Source organism: Vulpes lagopus, chromosome X, assembly GCF_018345385.1.
Source record: "Vulpes lagopus strain Blue_001 chromosome X, ASM1834538v1, whole genome shotgun sequence".
Taxonomy (NCBI): domain Eukaryota; kingdom Metazoa; phylum Chordata; class Mammalia; order Carnivora; family Canidae; genus Vulpes; species Vulpes lagopus.
Genome location: NC_054848.1, coordinates 34,019,718 through 34,043,352, shown reverse-complemented (window position 1 = coordinate 34,043,352; position 23,635 = coordinate 34,019,718). Strand labels below are relative to the sequence as shown.

The 23,635-nt window shown below is 48.6% G+C and overlaps 1 long non-coding RNA gene across 1 annotated transcript in view; it reads right to left on the bottom strand.

Moving 5' to 3' along the window:
• Window positions 1–15,194: 15,194 nt before the first annotated feature.
• Window positions 15,195–23,635, bottom strand: part of LOC121482226 — an 11,269-nt gene continuing 2,828 nt past the window's right edge. The window contains exon 3 of the long non-coding RNA XR_005985572.1: window positions 15,195–18,014. This is a non-coding gene — a long non-coding RNA (uncharacterized LOC121482226). The remainder of the gene's footprint in view (window positions 18,015–23,635) is intronic.

Here is a 23,635-nt window from a genome sequence, read left to right as displayed (position 1 = left end):
GTCAGTTTGAGGACCAAGTGAGATCATCCACGCAGGGCATTAAGGACAGTGCCAGGCACGCAGTAAGCTCTTGGAAAGCTTTGCTGTGACTTAAATTGTGATTTTTAAGACCAATGACCAATCTATACTTGGTCTAGGGAAGGAACAAGGTCGAATAGGCTGGCCACTTACCACGTAGAAAACGAACTGATTTAGCCTGAGAAGATGCTGAGCAAATGGTTCATTTCAACATTTTATCACATTGAACATCTTATGATCTCCAAATCTCCTCTGGAGTTGGATCATTAAAAACGACCAGAATAGCAAGGCAACATAGCAGTCCCTTAAATATTGTGCATTTGTGGGGAAAGAAAATAAAGGAATTAAGTTGCAAATACATTGTTTTGTCTATTTAGATTCCATTTCCTGATCTCCCTCTGGGATGCCACCCTTCCCGGACTCTCAGTCCTGTGACTTGGGCAGGGCCATGTGGCGGTGTGCTAGAGATCACTTCTCCTAGCTCTGATTGTCCCATCTCTTCCCTACTCCGTGTTCAACAGGCATCATGACAGCAGCCATCATGAAATCAGCCATGGCGGGAGTATTTAAACCACTGAACTGGGCAAACACTACAAATGAGCATCTCCCTCCTCCTCCCCTGAGCCTATCACGAGACATTTACCAGCACACCCCTGGGCTTCCCCCACCCCACAGACATTCGACCCAAGGACAGCCAGTCAGCATATTCCAACTTCCTGGCTTCAGTGATAGATTCAGAGATGGATGCATGCCCAGAGCCAGACCAATGACATGCAATCTTGGGATGTTCGCTGGAAAAATCTGGAAGAGAAGTTTCTTTTTAGTGGAAATGTAAAAAGAAGCTGCTAGTGTCAAATTTAGCACTACACGAAGCTGGTCCCACCTGAGAGAAGGAAGGAACAAGAGACCAAGGGCTGGTGACCAGGGCCACACTAACCCTTGGATTTAAAGGGGATGTGACCCAATAAATTTTCCCTTCCTTTTTCCTGGGAGACCACTTCTGTCATATGTAATACTCAAGAGTCCCCACTAACAGAGATGCATTATCTATTCTCCAATGTTGGATGTTTTTTTTTAATTGTTTAATTATTTATTTATGATAGTCACACACAGAGAGAGAGAGAGGCAGAGACATAGGCAGAGGGAGAAGCAGGCTCCATGCACCGGGAGCCCAACGTGGGATTTGATCCCGGGTCTCCAGGATCGCGCCCTAGACCAAAGGCAGGCGCCAAACCGCTGCGCCACCCAGGGATCCCGTTGGGTGGTTTTTTAAAGATTTTATTTATTGATTTGAGAGACAGAGAGAGACAGAGAGAGGCAGAGACAGAGAGCATAAGTGAGGGGAGGGGCAGAGGGAGAAGCAGAGGCCCCACTGAGCAGAGAGCCCAATATGAGGCTCAATCCCAGGACCCTGGGATCATGACCTGAGCCAAAGGCAGATGCTTAACTGATTGAGCCACCCAGGCGCCCCTCCAGTATTAGGGTTTTATCTGTTTATGGTAGTTTAGTGGCTACGAAGTTCTCGTATTCCTATATGCACACTCCTTTTCAATGTGATTTTGCAGATTCTCCCTTCAAGAAAGGGAGTCTCTTAACTCCTCCCTTGAATCTGAGCTGACTTCATGATTTGCTTTGACCAAAAGAATGTAGCAGAAGTGATGTTGTACAAGTTCTGAAGCCAGGCCCCCAGAGGCCCAGCAGCTTCCACCTCCACTCACTTGGAACCCTGAGACACCCATGCCCTGACACCACCGACCATGTAGGATAAAGGGCCACATGGAAAAGGATGCTCAGCTGTCCCAGCTCTGCCCCCTGAGCCCAACTGTCAGCCAACCCTGCAGCTGAATGCAGCCTGTGTGAGAGCCCAGGCAAGAAAAGCAGAAGAATCTGCAGCCAATCCACTCAATTGAGAGAAATAATAAATCATGGTTTGAAGCCCTTCGGCATTGGGGTAGTTGTCACACAGCAAAGATACTTGATGATTTTTAGCATCCAAATTTCATCAATCCATTCATGAGGGGATAACGTTTTATTTATATTTGGCAAGAGAGTAGAGGATCAGGAGTCAGAAGGTTGTACTTGAGCCCCAGAGCCACTGTTTGCAAGCTGTGTACTCTTGGGCTAGTTACGTAGTTTCTGTTTGCTTCAGTGTTCCCATCAGTCAAGTGGGCATAAGAATAGCACCTATCTCATGGGGTTGTCATGAGGATTAAACAGGTTAAAAGTTTATTACATGCCTGGTACCTGGCATATAGCAAGCCCTCAATAAGTGCTAGCTCTTCTCATTATTAGTATTAGCACCCATGCTATGAGAAATAAATTGTTCCAATTTTCAGTATATGTGCTGCCAAAGTGAGCACTATGAGAAATAGTTTGTGACTCCTGGTTGGATCCAAGAACAGTGATTCTGACTTAGTAATGTCCCAGGTGGAGCTTAAGCTATGGTCATGCTAGGATTCAAACTTGTCCAATCAGATGTATAAGGAGTGGCAGGGGGCTGCCATCGATCTGTTAGCACTCGCGATCCAAGAGACCCCTGGGAGAGAACTCAGCTAAGTGCCTTCCACAGATTATCTCATTTAAAGTTCACAACAGTCCCGTGAAGCAGGTGCTGCCCATATCCCTTATCTGCAGATAGAAAAACCCAAGGCTCAGAGAGGTTAAGTTACTGACCAAAGTCACAAAGCCAAGAAGGGTAGAGTCAAGGATTTCAGTCCCAGTTGACTAATTCTAGAGCCTGCACTCTTGGTCTCTTACCACACTGCCCTGATTCTTGGACAATGGGTCAGAGCCAGCCAGCACTGCGAACCTCCACTAAGACTATCGTGCTCCTAAGCCCTGCGGCAAGGGGGAGGAAAGATATGTAATAAAAGGGCATGGAAATTCTCTGCCCTTGGTGGCACGCTGAACATGTGGGGAGAGCCTGGTGATTCTTTTACCGGCCCTTTCGTGGCCCACGGGAGATGGTTCTTCTACCCAGACACCAGCCATCTGGTATAGGGTTTTGGGACCCCAATCAAACACTGGTGATTGTCAGCAGCAGCCGGAGCATCTCCAGCAGGGCTGGGCAGTGGCGACAGAGCCTTTAAAGAGCACTGAGGGTGAAGGGGACATTTTGGCTTCAGCAGAGATGAGAGCCTGCCACAGCAGCTGCAAGGGAGGGGAGTGGTGGTGATGCCACAGGCCACCAAAAGCAGGAGTCTGCTCAATACAGCAGGAAGCCTCAGAACCATTTGGGAGGAGTCTGAGGGGTTCCTCGTCCCTACAGAGCAAGTGGGAGTAGAGCCAGAGGCCCTCTGCTCTTCCTGGCTGGGCCCGTGATGCCATTCTTACTCCCAGGAACTCCAGATTATAGAAGACTAGGTCAACCACAAATCCCGGTGTTGACCAAGTCATCACCCACAGAAAAGTCTCTGTCCCCAGAAACATCTCCCCCTTAATCCCCATGCGTCTTGATACTCCAATCCACTCTTTAGGCTTATGGTAGCATCTTTAGAGATTGCCCGGTAGTAGGCAAACATAACTGCCCAGCCCATGATTGTCATAATTGTTACTATTAATAACAGCAACTGACATTGATATATACTCTTTATGATATGTCAGACTCTTCCCCATTTATAGGACTGTATCCTTATTTCAAAGATGAGGACACCAACTCAGCCAAAAAATGTGCTTAAGATCCAACTAAGAGTGAGAAGGAGGAACTCAGTTCAACTCCTTTTACCTCCTGTGGTGATTGATTTTACGTGTCAACCGAACCGAATCAGGGGGCGCACAGGTCTTTGGTCAAACACTATTCTGAGTGTGTTTGGCAGGGAGGGGACAGTGTTTCTGGATGCAACAAACATTTGAATCGGTAGACAGTAAAGCAGACTGCTCTCCAAATGTGGGCCTTGCCTAATCAGTTGAAGGTCTGTGTAGCACACAAGACTGGGTAACCAGGAATTCCTCCTGCCCAACTACTTGAACTAGACATTGGTGTTTTTCCCTGCCTTCATGCTGGAGCTGAAACATCGGCTCTTCCCGGGTCCTGGGCCTGCTGGCTTTTTAAGAGTGGAACTGTACCACTGGCTCTCCTGGTTCTCAGGCCTTTGGACCCAGATGAAACCAAATCATTGAACCTCCTAGGCCCCCAGCTTGCCAACTGCCTATCTTGGGGCTTTTCAGCCCTGGTAGTCACAGGAGCCCATTCCTTATTGGTTCTGTTTCTCTGGAGAACTTTGGCTGATACACCTCTCAGTCTTAGGTGCCTGCATCACATGCCTGTTAATATCTCTGCAGATGCCAACTTCTGTCTCCTGGAGGGAAGAGGCATGTGGCAGATTCAACACGGCCACACATTTCTTGGCACTTTTCCCATTGAGAAGTAGAATTTGACTTCCTTCCTCTTACATCTGGGCTGAACTTAGTGACATGTTTGTAACCAAGAGAATGTAGTGGGAGTGACACCATGTACCATCTGAGGCTAGGTCAGAAGAAATCTTGTAGCATCTGCCTGGATGCCTTGGAATGTTTGCTCTCTGGACACCCTCTCTTTGGATACCCTGTCTTGGCATGCCATAGCCATGCTGTCAGTGGCCCAAGCCACAAGGAGAGGACCTCTCTATATTGTGCTTCCCAAATGTCACTCTGCTTATACACTCCCTGAAGCGCCTATGAACACAGAGGTCCTGCTTATGTTGGAGGAAGGAGGGCCTGAGAGTTGGCTTCTCTGACCAGCTACCTCTGCTGCTGCTGATCTGAGGATCATGCTCTGAGTAGTGGGGCCCCATGGTCCTCTGTGCCGAACCCCAATGGATCCTGATCATCTCCCTGTCTGACAAATGGAGCTCTCGGGGTTTTTTTTTCCCCTAGCAGCCATGAAGGTCTATAACATCACTTTGCCCTTTTGCTAAAGTACATATTTAAATTACACATACTTTGAGACTGGTGTGAGGGAGTCGCTTGGCTTCCGTGAGAATGTAATTTTGGAGAAAGCCTATATAAACATTTCTCTTTTCAGAGACTTGGGGATTCATAAAAGATGCAGCCATCACAAATATCAGGGCTATATAGTTCTCCAACTGTTCTCATCTCTCTGCCATCCATCCACTTGTCTGGGAAGCAAAACAGTTCTATAGGCATTCACTCATTTATTTATCCATTTATTTATTCATAAAACAAATGCTGATTGAATGCCTTCTCGTTGTTTGGGTGCTGGGCTGGCGGGGAGGGGGGTACCCAGCTAAATGGTCATAGTCCCAGAACTCGTGGAGCTTCCAGTATAGGGAGGGAGACAGACATGAATCCCATTGACACACTTGGTGGCATCGTAGCCCATAAGGCTGCAGTGGAGAACGGGAGCTGAGAGAGCAGGTGTCAGGGGGTCCGGGCCAGCCTTGGCAATCAGGGTGGTTGGGCTTGCTGGAGAAGAATAGCTGAAACTGAGGTCTGAAGGATGGGTAAGTTTGGGTGGGTACAATGCCTGGGTGTAAGCCAGGGCAAGGCCACTGCCAAAAGGACACTAACGGTCCCTGCTGGCTCCAAACCCCATCCTCCTGAGAGTGGGAATGTTCCATCAGTCACACTGTGCTCTAGCCTGGCGACTTCCCAGTCTTCACCAGACTGAGGCCCTGGCTGTCTCCGCAGCCAGCCAGGTGTCTGTCCAGAGGCACACTGAGTGGTTCCCTGCACCTGCATTCTCCTGCTGCCCAGATACCCTGTGAGGACAGCCACCAATGGGTGGGATGCCTAGATTCCTATCAGTATGACTTTCATGGGATGGAATGTATTTCCCTCCCCTCCTTCCTGGAAAAAGATACTCTGAAATCCTAAGTCACCAGGACCTGAAAATGTGGCCTTATTTAGAAATGGGCTCTTTCCAGGTGATTAGGTTGAGGCCATTAGGGCAGGCCTTACTCCAAATCACCTGGTGTCCTTGTAAAAAGGGGATATCTGGACAGGCATGCAGAGAAGGCTGTGTGAAGACGCAGAGGCACACAGGCACAGAGGGCAGACAGCCATGTGAAGATCAAGGCAGAGACTGAAGGGAGGCACCTCGCAGCCAAGGAAGGCCTGGGACCACCAGAAGCTGGAAAGGGTAAGGAAGCATCCCGCCCCCTCCCAGAGCCTCTGGAGGGAGTACAGCACTGCTAACACCTCGGCTTTGGATGGCTAGCCTCCAGGACTGTGAGTCAATCGATTTTTATCATTTTCAGCCACCCAGTTTACAGTATCTTGTTCTGGCAACTCTAGGAAATTACTATAGCAATGGAACCACTGCAGAGCTGTGGTTAGGGATCTGAAGCAGCAGAGGAGCCTGGGAGGGTGACAATGAGGCACCCACCCCTGCCCTGGGGCAAGGGTGTGATCACCTAGCTCAGACTGCTGCACAGGAAGTAGAGGAGTACAGGGGATACGCGGGGAAGTTGAGGGCCAGGAGGCTTCTGGAACAGTCAAGGCTTCATTAGGGATGGAGGAGCTGAAACAGACGGGATTGTTTGATTTTTATGGCAAAAGAAGACAACAACAAAAATTATACAGTTCTGTCTGTTTCACTTCCTCCATCTCAACTTGCCCGCGTGTCACCAGTTTCGGACTTAAGGACCTGGTAATGGCAAAGGTAAAGAGGACGTTCCCCCTAATCTCACCAAAGAACTTATAATGGTCTCCTCAAAGCTCTTTGGGCTTTTTCTCTCTCACTTGATGGCTAATTTAAAAATGAAAAATGTCTTCACATTAGAGAAGGCATTACTCATAGAGAATGGCAAGAAGAAAAAAACAACTGAAGTCAGATCAGCCTCTTCCTCGCTCTGTGACCCCCTCTCTCAGCCTGTAGTTGTCAAAGGTGGCCAGTGGGGGTGGTTGTGAGGCGGAATCCTGGGAGGATCCCCAATGACCCACGCCCTCTCTTGGAGTGCAGGTGGGCCTGGCCTAATCAGGTGATCCCTTTAGGAGTCAGAGATTCTGCTGCTGGCCTCGAAGGAGCAAGCTATCAGGAGCCAAGTTCTTTTTTTTTTTTTTTTTTTATAAAATTGTTTTTTATTGGTGTTCAATTGCCAACATATAGAATAACACCCAGTGCTCATCCTATCAAGTGCCCTCCTCAGTGCCCGTCACCCAGTCACCCCCACTCCCCGCCCACCTCCCCTTCCACCACCCCTAGTTCATTTCCCAGAGTTGGGAGTAGGAGCCAAGTTCTATAGGTGCAAGGAACTAGGTGTGTCCCACGGCCACAGGAGCCTGGAAGAAGACCGTGAGCCTCAGGTGCTGACCTTGGCCTTGGTCAACACTTGGATTACAGTCTCGTGAGATCCTGAGCAGAAGACTCAGTCATGTCGTGGCAGACTCTTAACCCAAGGAAACCATGAGATAATAATAAATGGCTATTACTTCAAGCATCCAGGTTAAGGGGAATTTGTTATGTAGGAATAGGTAACTGATACAGTGGCAATCCTGGCCGCACTCCCCCTCCACCCAGGCAGATTGAAAAATGGAACCTGGGCAGCCCGGGTGGCTCAGCCATTGAGCGACTGCCTTCAGCCCAGGATGTGATCCTGGAGACTCGGGATCGAGTCCCACATCACGCTCCCCGCATGGAGCCTGCTTCTCCCTCTGCCTGTGTCTCTGCCTCTCTCTCTCTCTCTCTCTCTCTCTCTCTGTGTGTGTCTGTCATGAATAAATATTTTTTTAAAAAAATGGAACATGCCCTTCCTTATATTCTTTCTGCCACTGTATTCCCATCCATGACATTTGCTACATCCGGTTGGGGTGTTCTGGCGCTGACAGCAGGTGCTGGAGCGTCTGGCCGAAGGGATGACCAGCAGGCGGTGAAAGCCTAGCAAGGCCCCAGGGGGATTCCTCCCCTGGAGCATGGAGCTGGACTTCTCCATTCCTGGGACTTCTGCTGGTGAGCAGGGGTTCGGGTGCCGGAGACGGGCTCTGGGAGACATAAACGACAAATGAGAGGTGGGGCTGGCCGTCTTGGGTCCTAGAAGATAAAGAGAAAAAAAATGGTTCACTCTTCCCAAGAGAACGGCTTTCAGCTATGGACTCTGTGGCCTCCAGGGTGAGACAGGGAAGCTTAATGGGGCTCTGGGGAGCCCCAGGGCTTCGAATCACTGTGCGGCGGAGGCGGTGCTCGGTAGGCGGGGGCTGAATTTGGGTCTCTGTCAAACTCTCCCAGTGTCCTGATCTGTTTTGCCAGAAAGCAGAGCCCGAGATGGGGGTGCAGGTTGTTTATTTCCGAGGTGATCTCAGGAAGCAGAAGTGAAGCAACAGGAAGTGTGTATCGTCGAGGTGGGATCACCATCGGGAATTCTGTTGTGGGGGCACTTCTGGGAACCCTGTAGAGTGCCTCCTGGAAGAGTCCAGGGGACAGCTTGGGGACTGGGCATTTATCCACTGGCTGCTGCCCTCACGGGGGGAGGGTTACCCCAAAGGTGTTCACTGCCTGGCCCTTCTAGGTGATTCCTGCAGGTTTCCATCACTTCAGAGATAACTCCGAAGTAGAAGAAGCAGAGAGGTCTAAGGTGAAAGGCGGCCTGCGTTCACAGGAGCTGCCCCCTGCGGCCTCCCAGGGATCACAGGCAGCCAGGGGGGTGGCCCAGGGCACAGAGCATACCTGCTCCATCTGAGACATGGAAGGAACCCCAGCAGCTGAGCAGAGCTCCCTTGAGAAGCCAGTTAGGAAAAGCTCTAGGCCCTTCGGGCTCTTACCCATCTACACAGGCACAAAGCTGCACAAAAGTTTTGCAATTTCAGGCAATTCACAGAGCTCACCCCTAAGTCCATTCAGGGACCACCCAGGTTCAAAATCCTTATCTAGAAAAAGAGCAGGATTTATTTCCATGTTTCACTGCTAGAGGGGCTCTTTTTTTTTTAAATTATTTACTCATTTTTGAGAGAGGGCAGGAGGAGGGGCAGAGGGAGAAGGAGAGAGAAATCCTCAAGCCAACTCCCCACTGAGCATGGAGCCCGACTTGGCGCTCCGTCCCACGACCCTGAGCTCATGACCTGAGCCGAAATCAAGAGTCGGATGGACGCATAACCCAGGCGTGCCCCTGGAGGGGCTATCTTGATGACTTGAAATCCTGAAAGACTTCTTTGTAAAAAAAGGCCAGTAGACATTTTGCCTCTGGGAAAGTCAGACTCCACGGAGTAGGTGCTGGGGCCGCACTGCATAGACCGGTCAGCCCAGAGAGAGCCCTGGCTGTGGCCGGAGAAATCCTCGCGTGTGCTTCTCGCTGGTGGAGGGTGAGGCACAGCCCTAGGAGGAAGGAGAATCCAGAGCAGAGGGTTCTAGCGACTCAATGAAAGGAAAACTCACGGAGATGTGGGAGGGGCTGTGGGAGCCAAGAAGGAATGTAGAGACACCTCCAAGACTCACTCACAGCAGGAATCGGGAAAACAAGTCCGAGGGAAATAATCAGAGTCCTCTGAACCGGTAGGACTCGGAACCACAGAGGAGTGAACCACCAGGAGCTTGTATTTTTTCCTGCTGCCACTGCAACAAATTCTCACAATGTAGTGACTTAAAACAACACCAATTCACTATATTACAGTTCTGGAGTCTGAAATGAGTCTCACGAGGCTAAAATCAAGGTGTCAGCAGGGCTGTGTTTCCTCAAGAGGCTCCAGGGAGAATCTGTTTCCCTTTTGCAGCTTATCTAAAGGCGGCCCGCCTGCCCTGGATCATGGCCCCATCACTGCATCCCTGTAGACGCTGCTTCTGTTCTCACATCCACTACTGACTCGGAGCTTCCTGCCTCCCTCTTACAAGCACCCTTGTGGTTATGTTGGGCCCACCTGGATTATCCAGTATAATCCCCATCTTGAGATCCTTAACTTTGTCATACCTGCAAGGACCCTTTTTTGAGTTATTGTAAATTAATACAGTCACAAGATCTGGGGCTTAGCACACAGACAGCTTTGGGGGTCATTTTTCTACCCATCACAGAGATGTAGTTGAACAATGCAGCCCCTGCCAAAGATGTGAAATCAGAGCTTTCTCTTCCTGCATGCTCCAGATCTCCTGCCAGGGCTTCCCATTGTCAGGATCGAACAAGAACTCATCCAGCAAGGGCACCAGGAGATGCAGTCCCCAAGGGTGAGAACTGTGTAAAATGGACAGGGGTTGGATGGGCAAGGTAGAGAAGTGACTATGGCTTAATGGAGATGGCACTGACTCTGGAAATTTCCACCCATGATCTACTCAGGTAAATAAATGCCTTGGGGACTCCTACCTCGGTTCCTATCTACGCTTCCTTGCTGAAGGCCAGCTGGGGCAATAATCCTGATTTCCATCAGCAAAAGTCAGCAGAATATTAAAATCCTACTAGTTCCCACTTATGCCGATCCTTCCAGTGCCACAGAATTCAGCTTCTCTGGGAATCCATCTTTGAAGGCTTCTGCCAACAACTGTGTATCCTTGCATGTGGCGATCCATTCATTTATTCAACCAGCATTTATTGATCATTTGCTCTTGGCTCAAGCACTGTGCTAGGCCCTTTGGAGTACAGCCATTAAATAACACGCAGTCTCTGCCCCCAAGAAGCTCACAGTCTAACAGAGAAGAAACACAAGTTGTCCTCAGACAAGGCTAAATGGAAGAAAGAGCACATGAGAAAGAGCCTAAAGAATCTGTACAATTTGAATGGCAAAAATAGAAATGAACAACATCCTAGGGTGAGGACATGTCATATGCAAAGGTACCAGGTGGTGAAAAGTCTTGGGGTGTTAAGAGGGGAGAGAGAGGTTTAGAGAGGTTGGAACCCAGGGAGCAATGGGTAACACGGCAAGGGACAGGTCTAAAATGCAGGCTGGGGCCACATCCAGAAGGACTCACATGCCATCCAGGACTCATGGTGCTGTCCCATCCACGACAGGAAGTAGTACATGAAGAGTGGAGCAGAAGAGTGGCATGATCAGATGTTCATTTTATCGAGCTGAGGCAGCGAGGCCAGGTAGAAGGCTGTTCTAGAAGTCTTGGTCAGTGGCTTTCAAAGCGTGTCCCATAGAGCCCATGCTTCCACACGACAGTCAGTTTAGCACAGGAGGATATGTGGGTCACGTTCACCCTCATCCAGAGCAACAGCTTTCAACAGTGTGACTCTTTGGGTCTTTGCATACAACTGCATTCGATGGAAGTGTTTTGCTGTAAGATTGGTTAGGTCCCATGGTGACAGGAAAGGTGGGGTGCCGGTGAGGTTGACAAGCGAGCAGAGGCCAGGTCTGAGCTCCTCTTGTGAGGCTGGCTAGGCCAGACCTGACCCGGGGGGAGTAGAAGAAAGAAGTGAAGCAGGAGGAAGGCTTCCAGTCCCGGTTGGTTAGGTCTGGCCTCAGGGGAAGGGGTTTGTTCAAATCTGGCTTTGGGACCCCTATTTCCACAGGGGTGGATATCCTGAGATGCATCGCATACATTTGGCCCCTGGAAGGTCAAAGGGACTGCTGCATCCGGGAAACGCCTTGGTATCACAGACATCAGATCGTTCGTTCATTCATTCGTTCACTAAGCATACATTGAGCGCTGCTAGGGGCCGAGGACTCAGAAATAGGTCAGCCGCAGTCTGTGGTCTGAAAACATTCACAGGCTGGGTTATTATGGTCCGCACCAAGGCGGCAGGCATGGGAGGGGGGCTGTCAGTGTCCCTGAAAGGAACTGCAGCCAGAGAGAGCCTGGTTGCCAGGGGTGAGGCCACCCACTCCCCACTGCATGGGGTTCCCAGTCCTCCCATTCCTCCCACTGCAACGGTGGTGGCGGCTCTCAGCCTCCCATCACAATGAAGAGCGCTGGGAAGAAGCCAAGCCCTGTCTTTGCCCCAGGCAGGGAATGTGCTCGCTCAGCTGGGACCCAGACCCCAGACAATCGTGGGCTTGTGAGGAGTTTGGCGAGGAGACTCAAGGAGGGTTTCTCTTTTCTTTCCTTTTAGCCTTTGAGAGCCACTCTAAAACTGTTGTTTGCTACTTAATTAGAGGTCTCAAACTACCCCGCATTGGAGAAAGTAGAAAAGCGGAGGAATAAAATGTGTAGATTTTTGTTATGGTCCCAGATGACCAATGAGAATGGCCTCAAATTTTAAAGTAACACAATCGAAATTGCAGATGTTCAATCAGATGGAAGATCGCGGGGCCAAGGGAGAAGGGCTATTTCCCAAAGCCAGCAAAGGTTTTGTAAGCGGCAGGCCAAGAGTCTCACAAAGAACCCACAAAAATTGCGCAAAGAAGCCGCCCCCCAGCCCCCCCAGCCCCCGCCCCACTCTCAGCACAATCTCTTCACACCATGAATGATTTGAAGGCTACATGCTTGTGGATCACCCTGGTGCAAGTTTCGTTTCCAGCTTGAGAAAACCCATGTCAGAAAATCGTCCTTCAGCGTTTGCGGAGGAGAAATAAAAATGATCGCTACTCTAAGAGTCCAATTTGGGGTTTTCAAAACGTATGTGCAAATAGACATCAAAAAAAAAAAAAGAAGAGAGAGAGAGAGACAGGAAGGGTACAATCAAAATGTTATAAATTGTAATCTATGGGTTGAGGGATTACGAGCATTTCTATTTCCTTCTTTGAGCTTTTAAATTTTCTTGCAAATTAACATTTTTTTGGTCAGGATAAAAAATGGTGGGGATTTTTTTTTTAAAGATTCCTTGTGAAAATCAGTTTCCTTCTCTGTAAAAAGGGGATAATCGTGCCTCACATAAGATTCTCGCGAATTCAATGACACAATCTCAAGACTGATCAGCTCACAGACTCTGAAACGCGGGAGGCATGGGACAGATTGGTAACTGTGCCATGGGAGCATCAATCTCCCAATTTTTAAATCACATACTTGTTTTTTAAACAAAAGCGCGGAGTGTAAGTCTGACACCAACGTGGAAGGATACTTTATGAAGGGAGTAATTTGCAGTCCAACCTTGTGGTTTTAGGTATTTCTCCTTCTCCCCTACCCACAGGAAAATGAGCCGGGCACTCGGTTGCCACCTGGGCTCGGGGCAGGAATGCTGACCATGGGGGTTGCCACTTCCAGGACCAAGGGATGGGAAGTGCAACTCCAGTCGGTTGTTTTGGAGCCACTGAAAAGAATTGCCTTGATGAAGTGTGCATCTGTGCACCTGTGTGTGTCGGGGGAGGGGAGAAAACGGAGGAGGATGTTTGAAGTTCAAGGATTCTAAGAGGGAGAAAGCCCCCTGAAGAGGGAGGAGAGGTAGACACTATTTCAGACTCTTTTGGGGAAAAGCACTGAGTTTTTGTAGGTCCTGCAAGTGACAGGGATGCTGAGTTCTATTTCTAGACACAGCCGCTGAGTTGGGTCAGGTCTTTCTATGGAAGGGCCCCAGGGTGGCAAGGATGAGGATTTCTGTAATTCACTCTAGGCGATTTCAGCATAGTCCATGTAGTTTTATGTATGGGATAGTTTCAATTTCGGCCCTAGGGACCATCAGTTGCATATTGGAGATGCCCCACTCCAGGAGTGCTCAGCTGACTTCGAGCAGAAAGGCCGCCTTCCAGAGGTGGATCCTCCCAACACAGCATCCGTTGTGTTTCAATCAGCACGTGAGACTTTCTTAATTAGTACAGCATATCAGAAATCGGTTTTCATTGGTGGAGTAGTGGCTCGTTAGCTCGCAGGAGGAATGCCAGAAATGGGCTCCCTTCCCACCTGCATCAGATGCTGATGGCATGTGACCCACCTCTCCTCAACCTCACACTCTGGGCATACCAGGCAATGCCAAGTGCCAGCAGCTGCCTGGCCTGGCCTGTGGGCTTTCTCTTGTCGCTGGAGCCCACTCTGCTGCCTGTGTGGCTGGCCAAAAGTGCCTGGAAATTAATTCCTCTAGAGTAGCCCTCATTCAGTAATTAACCAGAGTTGGTACATAAATTCTCCAAGCCCTTGCCCTTCAGATAGGATAATTCTCATGCCTGTGTTCCACACTGGTTCCCAGTATTTGTCCTACAGATTTAAACTCTGGCCACCTACAGTGTAACTGGCTTGCCAATATCCCCTCAACCGGCGGGCCTTTCTTCCTGAGGCTCCCTTATCCATTCTTCACCTCCTAAGTGGACTACCTGGCTTACAAAAGAACCAAACTGTCTCCGGCTTATGGGAGAACCCCATCAGCGGCACGTACAGGCCGTCAGGAGCTAGTGAGCCCTGTGGGCCACAAGCATAGGCAGCTCTAGACTCAAGCTCTAAGTGATCTTGTACCCAGCTTTGAACAGGAGAAATTCAACCACGTGATTTGAGAGTCCTGCCTCTGGAGCTTTTAGATGGGCCTTGAGTCCATCTTTCAAGCAAAGTGGGGTGTGGGGCACCTGAAAGGACAGAGACTCTGGGTTTCCAAGCTATGGGTTGTGTGAACTGTGTTTGCCTTTAAAAAAAGAAAAAAGAAGTTAATAAATTTCCACGCAAGTGGCGAATTTGTTCAAAGACTTGCATTCTGTTGGCAAGGTGATAGGAAGAGTAGATAATGTTTCCCCATTTCAGAGTTTCCGGGGGCTACCTCTGCTTACCGAAAAGAACCTAAGAGCTGTGCAGTTTGGCACAGTTTGCTTTGGAGTCGCAGGGAAACAGTTTACCGAACATGAAGATATAGATATCACTGAGCACTGAACATGCCCCAGGGGCCCTCCTCATATGTCATCTGTGTCAAGCACCCAAACCTTTTTTTTAAAAAAATATTTTTATTTATTTATTTATTCATGAGAGACACAGAGAGGCAGAGGCAGAGGCAGAGACACAGGCAGAGGGAGAAGCAGGCTCCATGCAGGGAGCCCGATGTGGGACTCGATCCTGGGACTCCAGGATCACACCCTGGGCCGAAGGCAGATGCTTAACCGTTGAGCCACCCTGGCGTCCCAGGACCCAAACCTTTCATACAGCCTTGGGAAGGGGGCATGTAGGTTCCTAGAAAGTTGAGACTGAATTTCCCACCAGCTCAGAACAGATAAAGTTCAGCTTAGTCAAAAAGAGGCCCATTTCACTTCTTGCATGCTCATCTATAAATTAAAACTCATACTTTACACACGCTGACAATTTACATCAGTCATGTTTGTCTATGGTCAACCAACCCTGTACTGTTGTTGTCTTGAGCCACTAGATTTTCTGAAATGTCCACTGATTTAAGCCATTCTTACATCTTCCCACCTCCATCACCTCCACCCTAGATGAAGTGTCTGTCGTCTCTAGCTGGGACCTTGCCACACCCTCCAACCTGTTCCCATGACCACTCATCCCTGCAACCCTCCACTCCACAATCCATTCTTCTCACTTAACCCAGAGTGATCTTTCAGATTCCCAGCTGTGAGCATATGACAGCCCCTGGTTTCATCCATTTGGGCTGCTATAATGAAATACCACAGACCAGTAGACTAGGGGGCTTATGGACAGCAGACATTTATTTCTCACAGTTCTGGAGGCTGGGAAGTCCAAGGTCAGGTCACTGGCAGATCTGGTGTCTGCTGGGGCCTGGTTCATAGACAGCTGCCTTTCTGTTGTGTCCTCACATGGTAGAAGGGGCGAGGGAACTCTCTCAGGCCTCTTCTACAAGGGCACTAATCCCATTCATGAGGGCTCACCCTCATGACCCAGTCACCTGCCAAAGGCCTCACTTCCTAATGCCATCACTGTGGGGCTAAGAATTCCATATGAGTTTGGGGAGAACATAACATTCAGCCTATAGCACCCTCCAATGTCTTCTCACTGCCACAAGGGAGATCCTTATAACTAAATCTGATTGGACACTTCGTAATTTGGCCCCCACTGACCCCTCCTGGGAATCTCTGAGCTCTCCACCTGGGGTCCCTCTGGGCCCTTGACACATCATCCATCTTTCATGCCCATACTGTGGCAAAGACCTTCCAAGCTTCTGGATTTCTGCCTGATTTAGTCTTCCCTATCTAAATCAATCTTTTTTTTTTTTTTTAAGATTTTCTTTATTCATTCATGAGAGACACACACAGAGAGAGAGAGGCAGAGACACAGGCGGAGGGAGAAGCAGGCTCCATGCAAGGAGCCTGACGTGGGACTCGATCCCAGGACTCCAGGATCATGCCCTGGGCCGAAGGCAGGTGCTAAACCGCTGAGCCACCCAGGCATCCCCAATCTAAATCAATCTTAACCTGCCTTGCCCACCCCTCCCATCTAGTTACTCTTACTCTTCCATCACTTACCAGTCCAAAGTCTCTTCCTTGAGGAAACCATCCCTGGCACATCACCACCCCCAGCTGGAAAGCCATCCCTGGCACATCACCAGTCCTAGCTTGAATCAAGACACCTGCTCAACTGTGGTAGTGAAAAATGGCCCCTCCAAATATATAAACATCCCAATCTCTGAAGCCTATAAATGTTACCTTACATGGCAAAGATTTTGCAGATGTGATTAATGAAGGCTCTTGAGATGGGGGGATCATCTTGGGTTTTCCAAGGGGACCCTAAATGCAGTCATGAGTATTATCTTTATAAGAAAGGTCCAGAGGGAAATCCTATACACATACAGAGAAGAAGACCACGTGAAGACAGAGCAGGATGGATGGAATGATGCAGCTACAGGTCAAGGAATGCCAATAGCCATCAGAAGCTGGAAGAGACAAGGAATGGATTTTCCTGTAGACTTTCCAAGGGAACATGGTCCGGTGATATTAAATTTGGCCTTTTGGACTCCAGAGCTGAGAGAGAATAAATTTCCTTTTTTCAGCCACCAAGTGTGTGGCGATTCATTACAACAGTCTCAGGAAACTAATATATTCATGTAGGAGGCTTCAGAGTAGGTGCTGTTATTTGGTTGATGCCTGTTGGTGCCCCAAACCAAGTGTTCTTAACCCGGGATCCATGGATTACAGAATCCAGAAGATCCATTAATTTGGGAAAGAAAGAAATCACATATTTCTTTTCACTAAATCTTATTAAAATTTAGCTTTTCCTTCTGTTTGGTATGTAGGCAATAAACCATAGCAGTATTGACTGTACCTGTGACTTTGTCACCAATGGAAATCACAAATACAATCTTTGCAAGTATCTCAATATATTATATTGACTCAGCACTACCTCAAAATTTATTGGACTCACCACTGGATCTTGTTATTTAATGAAACACATATATAATGGCACAAATGTGTTTTAAAAATATTTTGGTAACTACTGCAATATAACTCATTTCTTTTATGAGCATATTATTTTGTGTGTGTAAAAGCACCATCTGAAAAATGGTCCAAAGACCTCACTAGGTGTCAAAGGGGCCTGTGACATGAAAAAGATTAAGACCCACACACTAGACTCCATCTCCACAAAGGCTGAGATCATGTAGGCTTTTCTCATAATCATATCCTGAGCATCTAGAAGAGGACCTGATACGTAGAAGGGACTGCATAAATATTTATTGGATAAAAAAATGAACTTGTGCACGAATCATCAAAAACCTCCAAAAACAGGAGGGAGAAAGGAAATTTGACACTGAGAACGGTCTTTGCATCAAAAAGTCAACACACAGGGAAGAACAATCTAGAGCTCCCACAGAGGGGTTTGTTTCGTTACTTTAGCCAGAAATACAGAATAGTTTGCTGGTTTTGAAGAAATTTATCTTCTTGAACCAAATAATTTCTCATGGACCTGGGAAAAGAAACAAACATTACCCTCATCTGCCAGTGTTCCAATCATTAACTGCTGCATATTAAACCACCGCAAACTTGGTGACATAAGCAACCACCATTTTCTTGTGCTCATGACTTCTGTGGGTCAGGGTTTCAAATAGGGCACAGCAGCGATGGCTTGTTTGTGCTCTCTTCAATGTCTCTGTTCCACCACGCGCCCCAAGAAGACTTGAATGGCTAGGTGAATCCATGGCTGGGGTCTAGAATCATCTAGTGGCTTCTTCATTTATATGCTCCATGCCTAGGCTGAGGTGATTCAAAGGCTAGGTGTCTCTTGGGATGGTTGATCAAATAAATAAATAAGCAAATGTACATAGGGTATTTCTTATGGCTTGGACGTCTCTCAGCATGATAACCAGGTTCTGAAAAGAAGCATCCTAAGGGAGAATATTCAGAGAATAAGCATTACAAGAGACATAGAGAAAGCTGCACAGCATTTTTTTGATCAAGAAGTCAGGAGTCACATACACAACATACTTCCACTGTACTCTATTGGTCAAGGTGGTCCCAAGCCTGCCCAGATTCCAGGGGAGGGGACCCAGACTCCCATGTCTGAATAAAAGGAGCATTAAAGAATTTCAAGCTTTGTCTTTTTTTTTTCTATCCACCACAGCCAGGTTGGGGTAAAAGGTGTCCAAGGTAAATCATCCATGTATTTGAAATCCTATAGGAACTTCCCTTGAATGAGCTGAACCTTCATTGAATGCAGACGAAGCTCTGGATGTTTGATATCGACTCAGTTCAGGAATGATTCATGTGATTGTTGCTGCCACATCCAGAGGATGAAATGCAAGGGGGAGACAGCTGAAATATTAATCTATGGAGGCCTGTCTTTTCGTGGGGTCTTATAAATTAAACAAAGTGAGTCACTGGTTCTAAGTGGATTAGCTGCCCATCATGTAGGCAAGGTCATGGCCTGTGCTCCAGTTTAGGAATATTGTTTCCCTCCAGTTTAAATGATAATATATCTGAAGAAACTTTGAACTCAAATGCAAGTAGGCAAGCTAAGCTGAAATCTTATCACAAGACCAAATGCATTTCTTCTCCTCGAGGTACAGCGGAAGTTTCTCCAACTCCAGAGGAAGGAAGTAGGAAGTGAAAAACCAAGATTTAAGTTAGTTGCCGCCTACACAATTCAAACTTCACTACCTTCCCCAAATCCTTCCGAGAGCCCTGATTTGGTGACTTCACGGTGGTAGATCCCGGGCTTTGCAAGGTTTTCGATGATTAGCATAATGCTATTAGCATGATGATGATTTTCATAATTACGTGATCATGTATCATATTTGAAGAGTTCTTTTGAATTTCAGGAGAAATCTGAACAGCTATTATCTCATTTTTATCTACATAATCGCACCATAAGATGGGAACGACTAGTAAGGCCATCTTAACAGAAAAGAAAATGACACATTACTGTTTACTCCAAATGTTCTCTAAGAAGCTTTCCTCTTGCCCCACACTGTCAGCACCCTGCCCTGTATCTGTCATCTATAGCTGTGTAACAAATTATCAAACAAATGAACAGCTTAAAGCAACACGCATGTGTTATCTCCCACCGTCTGGAGGTCAGGAGCCTGCATCCCCTGCTTCAGAGTGTTTGGTGGCGGCTGCATTCAGGGTGTCAGCCAGGCCTGGGGTCTCATTTGAAAGCTCCTCCCTCTCCCTTCCCCTTTAGTCCCTCTTAAGATGGGGGTTTACTGCCAGTCATGGGCCTCTTTTCTCTCAGCTCCCTTCCTGCCCTTCTGTGCTCAGCTCTGTGTCACTCGGGGCTGAAAGCCTGCAAGACACAATGTCCCAGATGCCTTTGCCAGCTGGCTGCCAGGCTGGCTCTTCTAATGGAAAGAAATGGTTGGTGACTGGGAAGGCGTAGAGGGGACAGGAGGCATTTCTCTTTTTTCTCTTTAAAGTGGCGTCTCTATCAGCAGTGGGCAGCTCGGGTCTCTATCAGCAGTAGGGGGCTCAGGGCTCCAGAGGCTGTAGCGATTTCGGGCTGGGGGGCTCATGGGGGGGCTCTGGAATTTCCACCATGGCTCTGTTCCAGCAAAAGCTCCAGCCTTCACAGCGGTGAGCAGGCCCTTGGATTCTGATGCCAGGCCTCCTGGCCTCTGTTGCTTAGTCTAGGGGTGTCTGTGACTTTCTGCAGTTAGTTATTCATCTCTGTGATCCAGTCTCAGGTCACAGGTCAGGTTTTCTGGAAGCTGATGCTGACACAGAGTCTGGCACTCAGGATATTTATTAAGGATTGCCATCTGTGGGATGGAGCAGGAGGCAGCAGGATTGGGTAGAGGGAGAAGTCAAAACTGTGAGGCTCATCTGACGAAGCCTTGGCCAGCTCCACAGGGAGATCTGGAGTAGACAGGGCCCATCAGAGTCATCTGCCCAGGGTGGGAGGTGCATGGCCTTGGGCAAGTGCTTTCTGCCACTGAGGCCAACCCTGAAGAGAGCTGACAGCTACAGCTTATTTGCGCCCAGCACCCACAGCACTCCCAGCAGCTAGGGCCAGTCCTTCCTGGAAGGGGTTCTGGGTGAAGGGTCCTGGTGCCCACCACGTGGCCGCTCTGCCCATCCAACGTTTTTGTAACCAATTCTTCGTATTAGGGATCCCCTGTTTCGAAATACCTAGAACACTTTATGCTGTCTTGGCCGCACATTACAGTGGGGATAGTGCCATCTATGAAATGAGAAGGTCATGCATGGTTCAAGAGCAGTTACTACCAGAAAGGAGGGGCAGATGAAAGCCCTCATGATGGAAAGAGGAGTCTCAGAGAAAAAAGACAAGAGGGCCAGAGGTCGGCTGCCAGCATGCTCACACCCTTCACATACCTACGAGGGTCAAACAGGGTGAGGACAATCATGGAGGGAACAAGAATCGCCGAGAGAGATTCAGAGGGTTCTAAGCACCAGGCAGATAATGTTCCTCCTTGCTTCTTCGGGGAGACGCAAGGCTGCAGAGTGAGCCCCATATGCAGCATGATGCTGGTGCCCTGTGGTCCCAGGGTAATTTTAAGCAGGGAGGGGGAAAGACATGCAGACTAGTCGGCCCCCTTTAAGAGCTGTCCCAGATGCTCTGCCCAGTGACCAACAGCGGCTGGAAAATGTGGTTTTGATTTGGCCATATTGCCACCCCAAATAAAACAGCATTCTGTTTATCAGGAGGAAGGGGGGAATGGATACTCAGTAGGCAATTAGCAGCCTTCGCCACAGATGGTGATAGTAAATTGGCAAATTTTGAGGACATTTTTTCCTTGCCAAAATCAAAAGTTGACATCATTATGGCAGTCCCTTTGATTTTTAAAACATCGTATTGGTCCATGAAATCCAAAACCCAGGCCCAACACTCTTAATCATTTCGCTCCACAAGCTTGGACTAGGATACATGATTCTTTGATAAAAATTAGGGAACGTGACAAACTCATCTGGGCTGAATTGCTGGTGGGGAAAGACTCTAGGCCACCTGCCCACCATCCACTCAGCCTAACCTCCTGCTTCCCTCCAACGGCCATGTCTTGACCATGGACTTTGGGGACACTTCTGCCCCCCCCTCCGCCCCTCCTCGCTTGGCCTGTGCTCTAGTCATCCTGAGTGGCCTGCCCTCCCTGGCACTCATCCAATGTCTGGCCCCCTTCCTTAGGCCAGGCCTGCCGACAGTCCTATCTCTTGCCTATCCCCCGTGGCTGGCCACGTGGGAAAAGCTCTTCCATCCCTCTGGGCCTAACTCAAGTGCTGTCTCCTTGGCAAAAGTTTCTCAACCCACTCCAGCTTGATGTCACCCCTCTTCCCGGGGTACCCAGCAAACCTCACTGGTACCTCTTGGAAGACAAGTATTGTGTTTAATTCGTAAGACGGTTATTTGGGTGGGTGCCGGATTCCTTAAGGAGCATCTCTGTCTTATCACTGTAGGCTCAGGAACTAGAATAGCAACCTGATACATAGAAGATAGTACATTTTTGTTGAAAGAATGGACATATAATAAACGCAGAATGAATAGAGATTATAATTCATGAATGCAGGGTGAATGGATGAGTGAATGAATGGATGGTTGGATGGATGATCAATCCTACAGCTCATTCTGGGTGAGCATCTGCTGGCCTGGGCATTGACAGCCGCCTACCCCCCCACCCCCACCCCAGGTGATAACTCACAAACTCAGGAGTACTCGCACCTTCTCTTTGTCAGATTTTCCCTGACAGGAACCCTCTCTTATCTTTGCCATCTCTGAACTGCCTCATATCCTCTTCCCCAAAGATAAAGAAGGGAATCCAACTCTGCAGGCTCAGCATGACCAATGGGTACTAGCAAGCCCCGGCTGCCTCCAACCAAGGGCAGCTGGAATGATGGCCCGAGCGCAGGTCTTTCCAAGGCAAAGACAGGAACAGAATCCAAGAGGGTCCAAGCAGCTTGCATCTCCCCACAGCTGGGACAGGTGATCGGGCCACATGTCAGGCAAAGAAAAAAAAGCCACCTTGGCAAAATACAAGAGTCGTATTTGGTTGAACTTTAAACTAAAATAACAAAATGCAGCCAATCAAGCAACTCACTGACCAAATAAGCAAACAGGGAAAGCAGAGGCAGGTAAAATAATTTCTGACACCTTAACTTGGAACAGAAGCTTTTGGTGGGTGGGTGTGTGGCAGTGGGGAGAGTAAACCTTATCTTTCCTAAGATGTCATTCGTTTTCAGCACGTTTCACAGAAATATAAGGGTAGGCTAGAACTCTCTTTGATCCTGGTAAGAAATAGAATTCTCTGCCTCTCCCTCTGTTCCCCACCCCTACCCCGTGCCTCCTTCTTCTTGTGAGACTTGCCCCGTGTCTCCTTCTCTCTATGCCCCTCTCCCTGCCCATCCCTTGCCATTGGCCAGGGCCCTAGCATCATTTCCCCTTGTCCATGTGTCATCCTTTGATTAGCATGGAAGCAACAATCACAGATTTCTCCCCCTGACCCCCCCCACACAAAGGCCCACTTTGAGGTCAGCCAGGAACTGCATTTCCCTCCTGTTATATCAGACCCAGGGCTATAATCAGATTGAGTATTTGGGTACAGGAGACAATTCATTTCAAAGCATTTAATAGCCATTAGCTAATCCATCCTCACTGGAATGATAGGCTTCCCACTATCACAAAGGTACCGGGGTCTCAGCCCCTTTGCACCCACTGTGCTTCACTTTGTGAAGGGGGCAGAAATGGAAAGGAAAAGAAAGCAAAGGAAAAAATGGGCCTGCCACGTCAGATTGGCATTCCACATGCAAATCCTGTTGCCAAGAGCGGTGCCTCCTTCTCAGATCCCAGACCTGAGTCACATCTTCTGTTTGAGGCTTGAACTGCACAGAGGTTGTTATTTCTACCCATTTCTCCTCTGGGCTAATGGAAATGCAAAGCACAGGAAAATGTTTACACACTGAGATTAATAAAGTAAAAACCCACACCTTCACCAATACTGTAATGAGGCAGTGCCATGCAAATGACACAAAGCAAGGAACTAGCTGATTGGTGCTGCTCCCTGGCTACGGTGACTTCTTAGCAGGCTGAGCTCTCGTTGGCCCGAGAAAGCAGACCTAGGAGTGATTCTGCTCAACACTCCAGGGAACGTGTGCACGCACACATGGGCACACATGCAAGCACGCATACATGTATGTGCAAAGGATGGGGAAGTGGGAGGACAGGTGCGGGACCTCAGCAGTGCACATGAGTGTGCCCTTGCCCACCACTGGAAGAGTGACTTCAGTCCTCCCAACAGTCTTCTGCAAGAAGACAGCACAGCAGGGTGCTATCTTGGCAGGGTGAAGTCGGTTTTCTATTTTTTAAAAATTATTATTCATGACCGACACAGAGAGAGGCAGAGACATAGGCAGGGGAAGAAGGAGAACCAGGATCCCTGTGGGGAGCCTAATGCGGAACTTGATCCCAGGACCCTGGGATCATGACCTGAGTCAAAGGCAGACTCAACCACTGAGCCCCCCAGGTGCCCCTCACTGACAACTTCTGATGGAATGCATTCTG